This window comes from Bison bison, unplaced genomic scaffold (assembly GCF_000754665.1).
Source record: "Bison bison bison isolate TAMUID 2011002044 unplaced genomic scaffold, Bison_UMD1.0 scf7180017864473, whole genome shotgun sequence".
Taxonomy (NCBI): Eukaryota; Metazoa; Chordata; class Mammalia; order Artiodactyla; family Bovidae; genus Bison; species Bison bison.
This window is the reverse complement of record NW_011495034.1, coordinates 810,682-826,884: the sequence shown is the minus strand read 5'-3', so window position 1 is coordinate 826,884 and position 16,203 is coordinate 810,682.

Sequence of the window (16,203 nt, the reverse complement as noted above, 5' to 3'; positions counted from 1 at the left end):
GCTAGTGCAACCTTGGTTACTTTCATAAAGAGGCAGGAGAGGAAACAGAATTAAAATTTTATGTTTATATGTTTCAGTGTCAGTCAAAATGTAATTCATGGAAGAATCACCCAAAGAAATTGACCTATTAAAAACTGCAAATTCCTCAGCACTTCCAGTAATTCAATATAGGGAAACTGAAGGATCAGGCTTATGATGTGCATGTATGCCTACGAAGTTGCTTCAGTCGTGTCTAACTCGTAACCATATGGACCATAGACTGCCAGGCTCCTCTGTCCATAGGGTTCTCCAGGCAGAATTGCCGACCCAGGGATCAAACCTGTCTCTTACATCTCCTGCGTTGGCTGGCTGGTTCTTTACTGCTAGCGCCACCTGGGAAGCCCCTCTGACTTAGAGAATCTACCCTTTGATAAGCACTCAAGGTTAAGCCCGGGCATGAAGCTCACAGTTCTCACTTTGCAAACAACTGCTAGTTTAGGTAAAAGTGACAACCTTGTTCTTTACATTTTCCAGGTGTATCTCTGGGAACTGAGAAGCATCCAACAGGGCAATGGGCTACAGCAAATGTCAATGTGTGTGTGTGTGTGTGTGTGTGCACGCACACTGAGTCAGGGGTGGGGGGACATGAGCATTTAAGCATTTGAAATATGCTTTGCGGACTACTATGGGTAAAAGAAATTACTAGACACAAGAAATAGGAGAAAATAGAAAAAAAAACAGGTAATGCAGTGGTGAATTCTGAACTTCATTTAAAAAATAGCACTAGGTAATAGTTTGCTTAGGTGTTGAGGATCAAACTTCTGTGTAAGAACTCACAGCAGGATGGACCGCACAGTTTGCTTAGAGGTTAACAACGTCTATAAGCGGGAATGACAGACCATTATCCTTGCCATTGCACTGCCAGCCTTACCATGACAAGGGGATGCATTGCTATTCATGATACAGACCGTCCTAATCCTACCAGGAAGATTAGCAAGTAGAAAACATTAAGAGGGAAGTGATCACATAACGTTTGACGCAGGTTTTCTGCACTGATTGCGTCTGTAGATTTTGATGAGGTGTTTACTCACCTCATGTCAACCTTTCCTGGAATAGCTAATTTAATAATGTAAAATCACAAAGATGATTTTCCTCCCTTTTTTTTTGTTTTCATTTACATGTAAACGAGAAGGCTGTTGATGGCATCATGGTGAATAACCACGGCTTGCTTCATGCTGTTTTGCTTTCAAGTCTGAAAACTTCATATGAGAACCTCAGCCTGAATCATGTCGCTCCAGGTAATCTGGATACCAAGAACCAAACAAAACAGACTGAATATAAGCAGCCGGAACCGTCATCGGTTTTATTTGCCTTCACCTGCTCTCAGGGAGACATGAGTTTGCAGTGATTGACTGCGGTTTCATATTTACAGAAATGGACTGGAGACAGAAATCATCCTCAGGTCTTCATCCCAGGGAAATCAGAAAAACAACTTCTTCTAAAGCCATTAACAGGTAGCAGATAGGAAGGTAGATTTTGGAGCAGACACCGCATGACAGATAACTTTTTTTTTAAGATTTTTTTTAATGTGGACTATATTTTAAAAGTATTGAATTTGTTACAATATCACTTCTGTTTTATGTTTTATCTTTTGTCTGTGGGGCATGTGGGGTCTTAGTTCCCCTAATAGGGATGGATCCTATACCCCTGCACTGGAAGGTAAAATCTTAACCACTGAACCACCAGGAAAGTCCCAACAGCTAACTGTTTGTTTGTTGAAACTTTTTTTAATTAGAGGAAAATTACTTTACAATGCTGTTTTAGTTTCTACCATACAACAGTTCAAATTAGCCAAAATTATATATGTATCACCTCCGTCTTGAGCCTCCCTCCCCTCCACCATTCCCCCCCTCTAGATCATCACAGAGCACCAGGCTGGGCTCCCTGTGTTATATAGCTGCTTCTCGTTAGCTATCTACTTTACACATAGTAGTATATAACTTCCCCTCCCAGGGATTGAACCTATGTCTCTCAAGTCTGCTGCATTGGCAGGTGGGTTCTTTACCACTAGCGCCACCTTGGAAGCCCAATACGTGTACATATATACATGGATGCTACTTCCTCCCTTCATCCCACTCTCTCCTTTCTGCACTGTGTCCACAAGTCCATTCTTTAGTATTTCCTTACTCGACATGAGCATGGGAAGCTTTGTGAATGCTTTCTAAAGTGCAACACTGAGAATAATGAGCAGGTTCACCATTGTCTCATTCATTCATTTCTTGTTTTCCCTTATTGCCTAGGTTTCCTATGCTGTCAGTTGCTCTAGAGGAGTTCTCAGTCTGCTTAGAGGAGAACCAGGCACAGTGCGCTGCAGTGGCCACGCTGGTAGCTGTGGTCACAGGGCATCTGCTCACCAGCTACAGTCACAGCTTTTCCATTAAGAGCACATACTGCCTGATCCTTGGGAAAGACCTGCTGAAATACTCCCAGCTCTGTACAGTTTCTGAAATGGTAGTCATTTTGCAAATTATTTGAATCTTAATTCTCTTGATTTAGCTTATCCAATTATTCCTTGACTTCTTCCCTTCTGTCTGTAATGTTCTTTGCTTTGGAATATATAAATGCTTTCTTAGCTCTTTTGTTTCCACCCCCTACATTACAGTTTTTCATCTTTTACAAGGAAAGATTTAGCTTCGTTTAAAAAATAGGCCTCTTTTGTTCTTAAAATAATAATGTTATAAAACATAAAAGGCACGTTACTATCACTATTAGAGCTTTGATCAGTTTTATAAAAGAGATAGAAATGAGGCCACTGGGGGGAATCAAATGAACCCTAATAGGTGAGGTGGCACTTGAGTTGAGCTTTGAAAACAGGGGTGATGTCCCCAAAGTTAGAGACAGACAGACTTCCAAATGCTTCACAAGAAAAATTCTTAGAATTAATGAAATACCAAGTGAAGGAAATGAATAGTTTAAGAAAGGCCAGGGAAACAAGTGTTTTCATTTACAAATTCCTAGAATTGGATCCATCCAATGAGGAATTAAATCTGGTGGCTTGTCAGGGATACTGTTCTTACAGAAAACCTCATTTCTCTAAAAAAGAGAACAATTAATTTTATCATTTGTCCCTTCTCTTCTATTTCCATTCTACCTTAAACTTTGTCTCCCATTTTGTGAAAATATGTCTATTTAATAGACAGAGGTAGTATGATCAGGTACAATGTGCATAAGTGCTCAGACGGTTGAACGTGGTGATTTTACTGAGCTAAAGGAAGCAGTGGTTGTGCCATTTTGCCCAGTGAAACAACAGCACAGGAAAGTGTTTTTCACCTTTTGCTCCTATAAAGGAATTGGTCCCACCAATGTCCTTTGCTTGATGGGCATGGTTCTTCCCCAAGAAACGGCTGACTTCCAATCAGTTGTTCTCTGCTTCCACTTTCTCTAGCTCAATTTAGAATGAACACAATTTGCATTAGGGACTAAAAACTGTTCTTTATCAATAAAGACTTTGGATTCTTATCAGGACTTTCCCAGGGTTAGAATGACATTTATCTACATTCAAAGATGCCTTAGAAGAAATTCAGTAGGCAACTAAGTTTGATAGATAATATGAATATTGCTTTTTCTGTGTCTAAGATAACTGCTGCTGCTGCTGTGTTGCTTCAGTTGTGTCCGACTGTGTGTGACCCCATAGACCGCAGTCTCCAGGCAAGAACACTGGAGTGGGTTGCCTTTCCCTTCTTCAATGCATGAAAGTGAAAAGTGAAAGTGAAGTTGCTCAGTTGTGTCTGACTCTTCCAGACCCCATGGACTGCAGCCTACCAGGCTCCTCCCGTCTATGGGATTTTCCAGGCAAGAGTATTGGGGTGGAGTGCCATTGCCTACTCCACTAAGATAACTACTAGATCTTTTCTCTGGTCAATGGTTTAAAATTATTCAAGACTGAAGGTAAAAGAAAACTCATAGAATGATTTTTTCAAGATCAGATCAGATCAGTCACTTAGTTATGTCCGACTCTTTGCGACCCCATGAATCACAGCACGCCAGGCCTCCCTGTCCATCGCCAACTCCTGGAGTTCAAGATAGTCAAACTTAAAAATAGGAATCCTTAAGTCACATAAAATTTTCTGTGGAATTGTAATATATAAAACAAAAAGAACAATATTATTAAAATCACTTTGTTTTACTAATTCAATTTCTGTAAATTCTTATAAGTCATTAAAACAAAAGGCAGTTCTGATAAAATGAATGTTTGAAATTGTGCAATTCCTTTCCACATGGCTCATTTAAAAAGTATTTATTGAAACATGTATATATAAAGCCAAATTCCTGGGAATCTCAGGATATTCTCCCATTAAATAGAAATGACAGAGCATGTTTTCTTTGTAATGTGGCAGCACTAATCAATGGGTTGATGGACTCCAGCAAAATAATTAGAAAAAATACATATTTAAGCAGGCATGGCATCACTGACTCGATGGACGTGGGTCTGGGTGAACTCCGGGAGTTGGTGATGGACAGGGAGGCCTGGAGTGCTGCCATTCATGGGGTCGCAAAGAGTCGGACACGACTGAGCGACTGATCTGATCTGATTATTTTATTACTCTTTTCAATCATTTTATATCCAGGCATGTGTGTGTGGTTTTACATGAAGCACTTTCATGAAATCCTACAGTTATGTGGAATTTGATTAGAAAGCATTATTCTTGTCCTCAGTTCAGTTCAGTCGCTCGGTCGTGTCTGACTCTTCGCGACCTCATGAATCGCAGCACGCCAGGCCTCCCTGTCCATCACCAACTCCCGGAGTTCACCCAGACCCACGTCCATCGAGTCAGTGATGCCATCTAGCCATCTCATCCTCTGTCATCCCCTTCTCCTCCTGCCCCCAATCCATCCCAGCATCAGAGTTTTTTGGGAAAAAAAGAAAAATAAGCTAAGACTCAGAGGAACTACTTATTCCAGGTTATTTCACAATCTACTGACAAAGTGGAATTAGACTATACATTGCCTAACTCCCATTGCCTGACTCTAACTATTCCCCAATGCCTCTCTCATCTTATTATTATCATTTTTACTGATATTGTTGCTAATACAGTTATTATGATAAAGATGAAACTTTCAAGAAATAATATGATCATAAACCACTAGCACTGCAAGAGGCTTTAGAGAGAAAGGTTAACATCATTTCCTGAGGGTGTAAGGTGACATGATTGCCTGCCTGAAATCACATAAATTGTTAGTAGCAGGGAACTGAGATTTCTGATTCTCTGTCCAATGTTTGTCTTGCTGCTTCTCAGTTCAACAAGAACTGAGTCTATTGAGAAATAGACTTAAAGAAGAGAACTTCTATCACCAGAAGCAATTGCATTAACTTGTAATGGTCAGTATTATTTCATTCCATTGAGAAACAATAGAGTCTGTGAATCTGGTTAAGCTCTAAATGTAACAATGAGAAGTTTTAAATTTAAAATCTTTAAGAAAATCCTTATCACTTTACTCTGAGAATTATAAAGGAATACAAACATTGTTAAAACATGCATTCTCCAAATTAGACTTAATTCTTATCATAACTTTTAACCCAGTTTATTGTGCACTTGTCACTTAGAGAACCAGAAATTATTTTAAATGTTGGATAGACGGGAGTTCCCTGATGGCTTAGTGGTGAGGATCCCGGCTCTTCATTGCCATGGCCCGGGTTCAATCCCTGGTTGGGAAACTTGATCCTACAAGCTGCACTGTGTGGCCAAAACAAACAAACAAACAAACAAAATGTTGGATGGATGAATTATTTCTACACATACGGTGTACACTTTTTCCTATTGAAAGGATTGATATCTTAAAGCCCATAGAAAATAAATAGATATAATACTGAGATATCAATTTGAGATTTGAGATATTGATTTGAGATATCAATCCTTTCAATAAGAAAAAGTGCACACCGTATGTGAAGCACTTTCCATTGTACTTGAAGATGTTGTCCTTGTGACTCACCCAAGACTTTAACTTTCTTTGAATTTATCCTGAAAACACCACGGCACCTATTAAGTATCCCTCAGCACTACTGAATTTGCAGTCAAAGTGGAAATGCCTTCTCTGGGTTTGAATACCAAAAGCAAAACTCATAAAGTAAAAATAGCGTTGCAATTTGGCTTCTTTTATGAATGTAAATGATGTCCACTGAGTTTATAATTAAAATACTTTCTGTCATTTGGGGGACCCTAATATCGAATGATATCTGTGCTATGTTTATTTTCACTCTCCTCCCCATTAATAACAAAGTGTTTCCAGTAGGAAATGAGTGTGGCTATAACTTTTGCTTGGTTTCATTTGAGGTTCCAGGATCCAAGGCTTTTCTTCTCTGGCTTTCTATGTGGCTTGTATTATCATTTCCTTACTGTTCTGTCTGCTTTGGGAAAATATTTGACCAGCAGTCTTATATATGTATAAGTCTTATATACACATACATACATACATATATATATTTAATTTTTAGGAAAATATGTGAAATATGATAAAGTACATCAAAGATATGGATTGTAATGTTTTGAAGGCATTTACAGATTTTACAGAAGACATGCAGTTTTTTGTGTGTGACAAAAAGTTATAAACTAAAAGACTCCATTATTTTCAGCTTCTACATTGATTTGTGGCTTTTAAACTAAGTCTCCTTTAGGACTGAGTTTCTGAGAAACATTTCTAGTAGACTTTGAAAGAAATGACGAGCAGAACTTTTTTTACTCTGCTCACCTCCAGGTCTGTTATCTCTATAGGGTAATATTCTAACGCATGAGAAATAACCCTCAAAGTTTGCATTGAGTCTTCTGTACAAACAAAACATGAGCCCGAACACAATGTCCTAGGAAAAGTCTTGAGTCTCAAAAGGAAGTGAAATGTCTTCCTTTTTCTTAATGTTTTTTTCCTGTAAGTCAGGAATGAGATTGCATATCCTATGGAGAAAGAATGAAAATCTAAAATTATATTCAGGAATATATATATATATATATATATATTCATATTAGAAATGTCCTCTTTGTTTTTTAACTCTTACTGGTGAATTCCTACTTAAAACTGGCATATCAGTTATGCTATATTCCAATTTTGTTATAAAGTTTACTCAGTGCATTGTGTTTATGTTTCTTTAGTAAGTAAACAGTTCATTGAAGTTCATCTGGATCTTTGTTTATCCAAAATCAGATTTTTTTTTTCTCTCAGTTCAGTTCGGTTCAGTCACTCAGTCGTGTCCGACTTTTTGCGACCCCATGAATCGCAGCATGCCAGGCCTCCCTGTCCATCACCAACTCCCAGAGTTCACTCAGACTCATGTCCATCGAGTCGGTGATGCCATCCAGCCATCTCATCCTCTGTTGTCCCCTTCTCCTCCTGCCCCCAATCCCTCCCCGCATCAGGGTCTTTTCCAATGAGTCAACTTTTTGCGTGAGATGGCCAAAGTACTGGAGTTTCAGCTTTAGCATCATTCCTTCTAAAGAACACCCAGGACTGATCTCCTTTAGGATGGACAAATAAAAATTAAAAAAAGAAGATACCTCTGATTATATTTTTCATAGAGAAGAGAATAAAAAAAATAGCACCTGCCATCATATGATGGATTTCTATGACCACTCCCTCTTTGCATTACTTATTTCTATGGTCTTTATACCTACTGTTCTAAAGGTGGTCATCAGATGAAGGGTAGTGTCTTGGTTATAAATGTATTAAAATAAGAATGAATGAATAAAGATATTTTTCCCAAATGTAGTTACACAAAACTTTAGAGAAAATGCCCCTTCTTTCCTCTTTTTTTCCTATAAAATATATGACTTTTTACTTAAAAAAAAAACATTAATTGATTGCATTTCTTCCCTCCTTTAGGTAGAACACAGGCAAAGAGAGATTATTAAACACAAGAATAAAACCTAAGTACAATGGTTCCCTACTTGCATCTTAAACTTCAAATGATACCAATTTTTGTTAATTAATCTTTAACACTCACCTGTGTTGTTTCCAGGAGCTGCTATAATGTACTTGACCATTGAGAACCTGGAAAGGTTGTCTACCATTCACAACCAAGCTTGCTGGGCACAATGGAATCACTATTTCAGAGGTAAGAGAATGATTTCATCCCTACCATGGCCTCACTAGATGCCTAGACTGTGGTTCCTTGATGACACACTTTTATGATTTTCTAACTGTATTTGAAGCAGTTTCAGTGGTGACATATAATCACAACTTATTAATTCTTTGAGGCATGACGGGCAAGTCCTTCTTTACATCCTAAAATGTAGATTAGAAAACCTAGAGCATTGTTTCTGGACAAAGAAGGAATTCAGGAACCTGGTGTACATTGCATGACTCCACTTTTGTTGCAACCTGTATTTTATTTTCCATGCAGGGATATGCCTTACTTAAGAATAAAGGTCATAGATGAATAATCCTGCTTGTTCGCTATGATAAGAAAGGAATGTCCCATGTCAAAGTTCAATAGTCTCTGCTTTGATGAAGGCCCTTTGAAGATTTCCCATACCAGCAAGAACATCCTTGCCTTGGGGAGCTAATGCTCACTAACTTTGACGTCCCTGAGTAAGACTTCACCAACATGTGCACTGACACTTTATTTCATTGCCTAGTGCTTCCCATTAAGAAGAATTTATCTTGCTGTCTTTGGCCTTATTAGTCTGTCATCTGTTGAGAAAAATTAGTATTCCAGTTAGCTTCAGGACAAAAAGCAGGTCTTGGAAGTTAGCCGGATTCACATTCTAGTTCTGTTACCTACTAGACACATGTCTGGGCCAGTCACTAAACACCTCTAAGCCTTCATTTCCTAATCTTTAAAACAAGGATAGTGCTGGTCTGTAGTACCATGAGAGTGAATTAAGCCCCAGAGTTTCTCAAGTGTGTGTTTGCATAAGAATCACTTGATAGATTTTTAACAAGTTCAAGGTTGACCCCTAAAATTGCTGGTTCAGGGATCAGACTCTGAGCGGTAAAAGATTGTAAGTGATGACTGAATATACAAATAGATGATGGCCAACCATATATAAAAAATAGAACTGAGACTTGCAACCTCCCCAAAAACCTATCTTTTATCTTTAATAAGCAACCCAGGAAGCCAGCCAACAATAAGTCAGACCTGTAGGAAGTCAGGCTGCTATCTCTAGTAATAATCCAGGAAGCCAAGCAATATCTTCTGTAGCAATCAGACTAAAATCAGGACTTGGTTGGTAACTGACAACTTCCTTAATTTTTGTCTAGACTTCCAATTTGGGACCTACTAGACAAAGCCAAACATGCATTCCTAACCAGTCACACAGGATGCTCCATTTCTAGTGACCCTGCCTCCAGCATCCCTGGGCCAAGAACCTCCAATCAGGATACGCCCAAAGCCTTCCCTGATTTCCACTATAAGCTTTTCCACCCCTCTGCTTGCTTTTTAAAAATTTTTATTTATTTTCTTGGCTGTGTCAGATCTTAGTTGCAGCACGCAGGATCTTCATTTCGTCATATGAGATCTTTCCTCCCAGCGTGTTGGACTCTCTAGTTGCAGCATGCTGGCTTAGTTGCTCCATGGCATGTGGGATCTTAGCTCCCTGATCAGGAGTCAGACCTACATCTCCTATACTTCAAAGTGGATTCTTAACAACTGGACCACCAGGGAAGTCCCTCTTCTGCCTATTTTGAGTCTCTGCCAAAATACAAGCAATGGTGACTTACTCCTTGCTATAGCAACCTGTACCTAGAAAACCTATGCTTCTTCCACTTTGGTTGGCTTTTCTTCATTGCTACATAAGTGGCTTATGAAAAGTGTTGATTATTTTGCAGTTTTAGGCCTCTAGAAGACAGTAGAGCTAGAAGTTTCTCTCCTCACCTTGGAAAAGATCTCCATCATTCAGCTTTCCACTTCCAGTCACCTAGAAAAGTGGTTTAGTGGGCTTCATTTAAGTTCAGTACAGTCTCTCAGTAATGTCTGGACTCTTTGTGACCCCACAGACTGGAGCACACCAGGCCTCCCTGTCCATTGCCAACTCTCAGAGTTTCCTCAAACTCATGTCCATTGAGTCGGTGATGCCGTCCAACCATCTCACCCTCTTGTGGCCCCTTGTTCTGCCCTCAATCTTTACCACCATCAGGGTCTTTTCAAATGATTCAGTTCTTCACATCAGGTGGCCAAAATATTGGAGTTTCAGCTTCAGCATCAGTCCTTCCAATGAATATTCAGGATGATTTCCTTTAGGATGGACTGGTTGGATCTCCTTGCAGTCCAAGGGACTCTCAAGAGTCTTCTCCAACACCACAGTTCAAAAACCTCAATTCCTCGGTGCTCAGCTTTCTTTATAGTCCAACTCTCACATCCATACATGATTACTGGAAAAACCATACCTTTGACGAGATGGACCTTTGTTGGCAAAGTAATGTCTCTGCTTTTTAATATGCTGTCTAGGTTGGTCATAACTTTTCTTCCAAGGAGTAAGCGTCTTTTAATTTCATGGCTGCAGTCACCATCTGCAGTGATTTTGGAGCCCCCCAAAATAAAGTCTGTCACTGTTTCCACTGTTTCTTCACCTATTTGCCATGAAGTGATGGGACCAGATGTCATGATCTGAATGTTGAGATTTAAGCCAACTTTTTCACTCTTCTCTGAATCACTTTCATCAGGAGGCTCTTTAGTTCTTCTTCACTTTCTGCCATAAGGGTGGTATCATCTGCATATCTGAGGTTATTGATCTTTCTCCTGGCAATCTTGATTCCAGCTTGTGCTTCATCCAGTCCAGCATTTCTCATGATGTACTCTGCATATATGTTAAATAAGCAGGATGACAATACACAGCCTTGAAGTACTCCTTTCTTGATTTGGAGCCAGTCTGTTGTTCCATGTACACTTCTAACTGCTGCTTCCTACCCTGCATGCAGATTTCTCAGGAGGCAGGGCAGGTGGTCTGGTATTCCCATCTCTTTCAGAGTTTTCCAAAATTTGTTGTGGTGCACACAGTAAAAGGCTTTGGCATAGTCAATAAAGCAGAAATAGATGTTTTTCTGGAACTCTTGCTTTTTCAATGATCCAATGGATGTTCACAATTTGACCTCTGGTTCCTCTGCCTTTTCTAAATCCAGCTTGAACATCTGGAAGTTCACAGTTTATGTACTGTTGAAGCCTGGCTTGGAGAATTTTGAGCATTACTTTACTAGCATGTGAGATGAGTGCAATTGTGTGGTAGTTTGAGCATTCTTCGGCATTGCCTTTCTTTGGGATTGGAATGAAAACTGACCTTTTCCAGTCCTGTGGCTACTGCTGAGTTTCCAAATTTGCTGGCAGATTGAGTGCTGCACTTTCACAGCATCATTTTTTAGAATTTGAAATAGCTCAACTAGAATTCCATCCCCTCCACCAGCTTTGTTTGTAGTGATACTTCCTAAGGCCCCCTTAACTTTGCATTCCAGGATGTCTGGCTCTAGGTTGGTGATCACACCATTGTGATTATCTGGGTCATGAAGATCTTTTTTGTACAGTTCTTCTGTGTATTCTTGCCACCTCTTCTTAATATTTTCTTCTTCTGTTAGGTCCATAATATTTCTCTCCTTTATTGAGCCCATCTTTGCATAAAATGTTTCCTTAGTATCTCTAATTTTGTTGAAGAGATCTCTAGACTTTTCTGTTCTATTGTTTTCCTCTATTTCTTTGCACTGAATGCTGAGGAAAGCTTTCTTATCTCTCCTTTCTATTCTTTGGAACTCTCATTCAAATGGGCATATCTTTCCTTTTCTCCTTTGCCTTTTGCTTCTCTTCTTTTCTCAGGTATTTGTAAGGCATCCTTAGATGACCATTTTGCCTTTTTGCATTTCTTTACTTTGGGGATGGTCTTGATCCCTGTCTCCTGTACAATGTCACGAACCTCCATCCATAGTTCATCCAGCACTCTGTCTATTAGATCTAATCCCTGGTATCTATTTGTCACTTCAGGTCATACCTGAATGGTCTAGTGGTTTTCCCGATTTTCTTCAATTTAAGTCTAAATTTGGCAATAAAGAGTTCATGATCTGAGCCACAATCAGATCCTGGTCTTGTTTTTGCTGACTCTATAGAGCTTCTCCATCTTTGGCTGCAAAGAATATAATCAATCTGATTTCCATATTGACCATCTGGTTATGTCTTTGTGTACAGTCTTCTCTTGTGTTGATCAAAGAGGGTGTTTGCTATGACCAGTGCGTTCTCTTGGCAAAACTCTATTAGCCTTTGCTCTGCTTCATTCTGTACTCCAAGGCCAAATTTGCCTGTTACTTCAGGTGTTTCTTGACTTCCTACTTTTGCATTTCAGTCCCCTATAATGAAAAGGACATCTTTTTTGGGTGTTAGTTCTAGAAGGTCTTGTAGGTTCACACATATGCTGCCTAGTTTTTCTTTCTTTGGTAATATCCTGTCTGAAATTCAAAGGAATTTGTCTCTTTGTCTTGTTTGTTTGTTTGCTTCATCCCCTTGTTTCATTTAATCACAAAGAAGTCCAGATAATTGCCAGTTAACTTCCTTTCCCTTCCCTCTAATGTCTGTGGTGCTTGGTTGATGATATTGTCCACCCAAGGAAGCCCATCACTCTCATCTCTTTGCTCTCCTACCCTATACATCCTGGCCTCAAGGTGGTAAAATGGTAGCATTTAGGTTTTAACTGAAAGGAAAGCACAGAGAGAAGCCTCCTTAGGCTGACATCATGTACTCTGACCCAGGTTTGAAGGACAGCTATTTTTGAATTTGGATCACTTGTCAAAAAAAAAAAAAAAAAGCTCAAGTGGCACTTCACTTTATCCTACCACTTTCCCTGTATTTATGTCTTCCTTGGGGAACTCATTTGGAAGACAGGTGGCTAGGACAAGGATGGATTTGGATATTCTTGGCTTTCCCAGACTAGAATCCCCCAAGTTGTCTTCCAATCTCATATCCTTTTTCCTACAGATCATTTCTTCACATAAACATGATTAGCCTGGAGGTATCTTAACAGAAGGAATAGACAGAACCTCCAAGGAGGAAGAGAAGGAAAAGAGTGACTTATATTTCTAATAGTCCAAGCCCAAATGCAAATTCCATAACCTGGATTGACACTTGAAAATATATTTGGCACAAGAAAAAGAACAATATACAAATGACTGTGCAAAAGGAATTTGTCAAACATAAATATGGCTGGAAATGGTTGCCAGGCATTGGAATTGTTAGAAGTGTTTATTTTAAACACTTTTACAAGAAAAAGGAGAAAATATATTTTAGAATGTATGTCTTGACCAAGCATTTCCCCCACATCCTTGAATAACTTGAGCTATTCTTACCTCAACAACAGCTTTTTACATGCTTCATTATCTGATATAGTCAAAAATATATGATAACTCAGTGCATTTATTTTGTGAAGGCTTTTCAAATCACCCCACTTTTTCATAGGTTGTCCTCTGAAATAGAAAAGGGTCCAAGACATTCTTCAAGAGTATCATCCCATTTTTTTAATAGTACAACAAAATTAAAAAGGTTCTACTAGAAGCTGCGCTTGAGAAGAGGATTGGCATTGCTGTATAACTTTTGCAAAATATTGTTGCTTAGGTTTCTCTGCAGCAGATCCTGAATCAGTAGTTCTGGATTAGGACCTTTGAATCTGTATTACACTTTCTGTAAGTGATTCTGTTGCCTGCCCGGCTTGGCTGAGGAGTTGCAATTAGATAGATACCGGTTGGCACGATTAAAGTACTTCTGGATTGGAAAAGCCTGCAGTCTTTTGTAAAGCAGAAACATTTAATTCAATTCCACAGTACTTATGGGACCCTACTCTGTGTCAGACCCTTTCACTGTGTGCTGCAGACACCAACATGAACACACATATTTCTTGTCCTCAATTAGCTCAGAGTCTGGAGATAGAAGGATAGGGAGTGAGAGAGAGGAATAGAGAGAGGGAAGGTGAGAGAGAGAAAAAGTGGGAAGGAGACAATGAAAAGGAGCTAAAGAAGGAGAGAAAGAGTAAACCAAATCTCTGTGCAATGTGCCAAGAAAAATGCCAGTACATCACATTGGCTTAACAGAGGAACAGAAGAGAAGAAAAAAATACAGGAGAGAAAATAACCTTGGATCTGCCTTGGGAGGGTCACAAGAAATATGAGAGCATGGTTCCCAACGCCTGTGTTAAGCAATGTGTGGGGACCAGTGTTGCTGTGGTTGCGGGGCTGTGACTGACATTTAGGACGCATGGAGTGCTCCTATGCAAAGTGTCCACGATGCTCCTGTGAGAAATTCTGTGTGAACTGATGAAATGGAAGAGAAGTTAAGATCTTTAGCAATCCCAGGGACAACAGAATGTGACACCAGAATGTTATTTTGGATCCCGATTGTGGTACCTTTTTAACAAGAACAATAATGGAAAATCCAAGTTATATGGAGGGGTTTAGATGACAAATCTTTACTTATCTGATAATTGTATACATATCACTGTTTCAATTGAGGAGTTTGGAATGGATACTATTGGCAGCGAAAATAGTAAAATTTAATCATACTGTGTTTATTGGGAAGCAATGTAGAAGGATACCTTGCCTGTATATCCTCAAAAACTAAACATTGACTGATTTCTGTATTGCTGTAGCATTTACTATTTCATGAACAAGATAGACTTCTCTTGAGCATGTCTTTAAAGTGTATTGATTTTCATTTTTCTCTCAAATCAGCAGCATTTCTGAAATATGCTTTCCTCTGCTCAGTTATGTATGATTATGCTGTTTGTCTTTTGATGGTCAACCCTATTTCCAGGATCTTTGAACAAAAGAATTAAGTGGTAGCTTTCCTACTAAACTAGAAATCATTATGGTAGGGCCAGAACCTTTGCAGCCATCTAGATGGTGATTATGTATATTCCTTTAGAAATAGACCTCAGAGAGCCTAGAAAAGCACTACCTAAACATTTACTAAGAATAATTCATAGGATGTAGAGCAAATACTTTGAAAATTGCATCTGGTCACCTTCTTGAATGGGCTTGCCCAGTGGCTCATGGTAAAGAATTACCTGCCAATACAAGAGACACGAATTTGATCCCTGGGTTGGGATGAATCCCCTGGAAAAGGAAATGGCAACCCACTCCACTGCCTGGGAAATCCCATGGACAGAGAAGTCTGAGGGGCTACACTCCATGGGGTTGCAAAAGAGTCAGATGCAACTTAGTGACTAAACAACAACTTTCTGGAAAATCACTCCTTACATTTCTCTTGAAAAGATTACTTTCATTTCCGTTTCTCTATATTCAAGAAATCTTGTCATTTATAGTTGTCTTGGTATATTTACCTGAATGAAACTCTGAAAGTTTTATTTTTCTTTAAAGTTTTAAGTACACAGTCCCAAATAGAACTAAATCAGTGATATTAAGTATTTTTCAGCCAGTGACATTTTCCTGCATGACAATATTATGCCTACTGCATTAGAAAAATTTCCTTGTGGTACTATACAAACAGCAAGCCTATTTTCTGATAAAGAAACTATAAGGACACTTTCAAGACTTTTAGCTAAAGTCAAATATCACAGATAGAATTAAGAGCTCCAAGGTCCTGATTCTGAGCTAGTGACCCACACCTCCAGGAAGTGGGCCTCTTCTTCAACATCCCACTAAGATTCTCTACAGGGACACAGCCTAATACCAAATATTTGTGTTTCACCAACAACCACAACATATTACTTTAAGTCTTGCCTAACTCTGTTAGGATGTCTCTAGCAGTGTTTTTTTTTTTTAATGGCTTTATATTTATTTATTTTTAATTGATGATGATTGCTTTACAATATTGGTTTGATTTCTCTCATACATCAGCATGGATTAATCATAGGTGTGCATATGTCCAATCCCTCTTAAATCTCCCTCTCACTCTCACCTTTTCCACTCCTCTAGGTTATCACAGAGCCCTAGTTTGAGTACCCTGAGTCATACAGCAAATTTCTATTGGCTAAATATTAACATCACTGAAGATGCTGACCACATCCATGAAATTAAAAGATGCTTGCTCCTTGAAGAAAATCCTTGACAAACCTAGACAGTATTACTCAGCCATTAAAAAGAATACATTTGAATCAGTTCTAATGAGGTGGATGAAACTGGAGCCTATTATACAGAGTGAAGTAAGCCAGAAGGAAAAACACCAATACAGTATACTAATGCATATATATGGAATTTAGAAAGATGGTAACAATAATCCTGTGTACGAGACAGCAAAAGAGACACTGGTGTATA